Consider the following 3,373-nt stretch of genomic DNA (forward strand, 5'->3'; position numbering starts at 1 on the left):
GATAGCAGTTCTGGTTCATGAAGGTGTGTGCGCCAGGAAGTGTGTGGAGGGACTAGGAGTTGGGGCGGGGGGGATTGTGTCTGAGCTGTTGCCTTCTTCCAGCCATGGGTTGTGCATTGGGCAGATCTCAGTGTTTTTGGCGAAGTGGGCTAAGCATAAGTGAATCTCTAAGAAGCTGTGTGTGCTTTAACTTCGTGTAGCTCAGCAGTGGATGACCCTACCAGGAAACTGGTCCATGGCTGATCAGTGTGAGTTGGGGGTTGTCAGACACAAGAGACAACCTTCTTTTCATTGGGGCTGGGTGCTCTGAAGGCAAGGATAGATGCTAGTTCTTGGCAAAGAGCCTGGAAGGCCCAGAGCCAGAGTGTGTGTCCCACTGGGGGGTGTTTACCTCCTTTACCCGAGGGGACACTTCAGAGAAAGGAGGCTGCTATCATCTGTGCTTGAGGGAAGAAGAAACATCCCTGCCCACGTAACCTTGTCTTCCCTCCAGGCCGTGCACCACAGCCTGATGAAGTTTGCCTAGCGCTAGCCATCCTGTAGCATGAAGGTGGTCGTGAATTAGTCATTTAGGATTGGAGCCTTGCTTGCAGTGATGTGCGGCAGGACTGTCTGTGCAGGCTGTGCAAAGCATGAGCTATCCACCTCAGGTGTTTTCTCTAGGGCATGTTTACGTAGTCAGGATGTTTGCAGAGCACCTGAGGTGGACCATGCCAGAAAAGCCCACGCTGTGCAAGTGCAGATGGCCTGGGGATAGCTGTTGCAGCTGGGTATGTGCTTGTCGAGGTGGGCTGTAAGTGCAGTTCATGTGTCCTGGACATTGCAGGCTTGAGATGTATGGAAGTGAGGCAGTCTGCAGGAACAGGGTGGACCGGGAGCTCTTTGGGCCAGGACCATGAGGTGAGCCATCTTGCTGGTGATCCCTGAAGCGAGAGAATGGCCGTTAAGAAATGTTAGACATAACTACCAAAAGGGACCAGTCTAATAGGGGGTGGGGAGGATGGGGATGGGATGGCATGACTTTGTATCCCGTGCTAAAGAAAAAGCTTCAAAGTTCAAAGTAGCACAGGTACTCAGTTACGCTTTATTGATATCAATGTATGATGAGGTCGGGTTTCCCCCCGCCAGAGATTAGGATCCGACAAGGCCCACTCACTTTGTTTGCCATAGCAGCATGTTTATGGTGTGCCCTGCTGCTGGCACCTGTGCAGACAGTAGTATTGCCAGGGCAGAAATGCCAGTACCTTGTATAAGAAGAACTGGGACACAAACAGCTCAAGGTAATGCTTCCCCTTTATCTTCCATAATCTCTGCCCCGCCCCAAGATTGCACTTACTGGTAGGGCTCTGGGGTCTCTTGTGGGCTATTGCAAGTGTCTCCATTGTGGAGCTCACCTGATGGCACACAGCACGAGCGAACAGACCCTGGAGAGGTGGGCTGTGGGGTAACTGGTGGGCTGTGGCTCCCGGAGATGACCCTGAGAGGTTACCGCAGCAGTGAGGCTGAATTGTGGGGGTGTGATACCCCTAAGACTGAGAATTCCCTTCCACTGACTGCAAACCTGTTCCTCCTCTGCTCCACTGCTCACGGGGTGTTCCAGTGTCAAAATGGAGCATCCAGATTACTACTATTCCCCCCTTTTGAATGAGAACATCTGTACTGAGGTCATGGCATAAACTCGATTGCTTTGTCACTGTGGCTTTTGGAATGTTTCTGCAAGCAAGGCTTTTCATAGTCTGACGTGTTTTTCAAAGCACAAATGTTTTGTTATCTTTCTTCTCTGAAAATGGATTGGAGTCCAATTCTGTCAGGCAATAAGTATGAATTTTTACAGCTGTAAAAGCATAGTTAACTGTCAACTGCTTTAATATTCCTTTCTGGCTAGAGTAGAAACACTAAACATCTAAAATACCAGTTGTGAAATCAAAGCCCCTATAGGTAAAATTTTCAATTGGAAAACGATGTTATATTTTCATTTAAGGAACATATAGGATTCAAGCTGAAGCAAAACGTGTTTGACCAAATCTTAAAACTTAACATGCTGCCTGCAACTCCGGTCTCTGCATCACCGAGTTGGCAAAGGGCGTGGCCGAGGGGATGGAGCAGCTGCCTTGTGAGGAGAGACTGAAAAGGCTGAGTGAGACTCCTCCGTTTGGAGAGGAGAAAGCAAAGCGGTGAGATGAGAGAGAGGTTTAAGAAATGAAAACAGCGGACAAAGTGAACACAGAAGTGCTCTTTACCAAACCCTGCAAATAGTGGAGCTAAGGGGAACTAGCTTAAACTAGTGGAGGGTTGGTTTAAAACAGGCAGGAGAAGGCGCTTTACGCAGAGGGCAGGCTGTTGGTGGGTTGCAGCAGAGTGCTGCTTGTGGTGTTTGCACACCACAGGTATGCGCTTGCAGGTAAGCACGGGCTGAAAATTAGCAGTCTAGTCTGAGATGCTGTTTATTATTCTTATTTTTTTAGAACAGGCTGAGCATACGAAGGACATCAAATTCTCAGGCATAGGTCAGATGCTTGGAAAAATGCACTTCTGGGAATTTGCGGCCAAAAGATTTAGTGACATTTGAAAGTATGTAGAGTGGGAATATTTATAACTCTGCTATCAAAGATAAAAATGTAGAAAAGCAGTTAATCCTATCTTCCAGGGCATTCCAAGTAGTCCCATCTTCCCAGTCATTCACTGGGACTCAGTGGGAGAGGTACAGGGGGGAGGACTGGGAGGGAAATACTCCTAGCTGAGTTATGCTGAGTTCCAAAAAAGTTCATCAGTGAGGTGTTGGAGTTTTCGGGGGGGGCTTCACCCCCCACCCCCCCATCTCCCTGAAGTCCCGTAGTGCCATATAGCTGGTTTGCACCCTGAGCAGTTGGCGTCAGGCTTCGTCTCAGTTCCGAGGTCTGTGCCAGGCTTCATTTGTTGCTTATCCCATGCTATATATTTTATTATATGTAGCAAGATAAGCTTTGGAAGGTGGAGTTTTGTGGATTTGGTTTCTCCGTGATAAAGCCAGTAAAACCAGCTTTGCACCTAAGGATATGTCTCCTTAGAGGGTAGTCATTTCAGTGCTGAAATATTTTGATTAAACAATGCAAAACTAGCTCTGGCAGGCTGCGTGCTTGCTTATGGCATGTGTGCTCAGGCAAGAGTCACACCTGTGGTCCTTTGACGTATAAGAGAAGTGAGGCCAACACTTTCTGAGGACCGATGTGTCCTGCAGTTTTTGGTCACAGCTAATGCAGAAGCTAATGAAGAAGGGGTGCAAAGGCGAGAGATGGATTCCAGAATACTGGATTGCTTAGCTGGTTCTCCAGCTGAATCTTTACCTGCCATTTTCACCTGCAAAACTGTACAGGCAGTTTGAGTATGATACTGT

The sequence above is a fragment of the Pygoscelis adeliae genome, unplaced genomic scaffold (genome assembly GCF_000699105.1).
Source record: "Pygoscelis adeliae isolate BGI_AS28 unplaced genomic scaffold, ASM69910v1 Scaffold186, whole genome shotgun sequence".
Lineage (NCBI taxonomy): Eukaryota > Metazoa > Chordata > Aves > Sphenisciformes > Spheniscidae > Pygoscelis > Pygoscelis adeliae.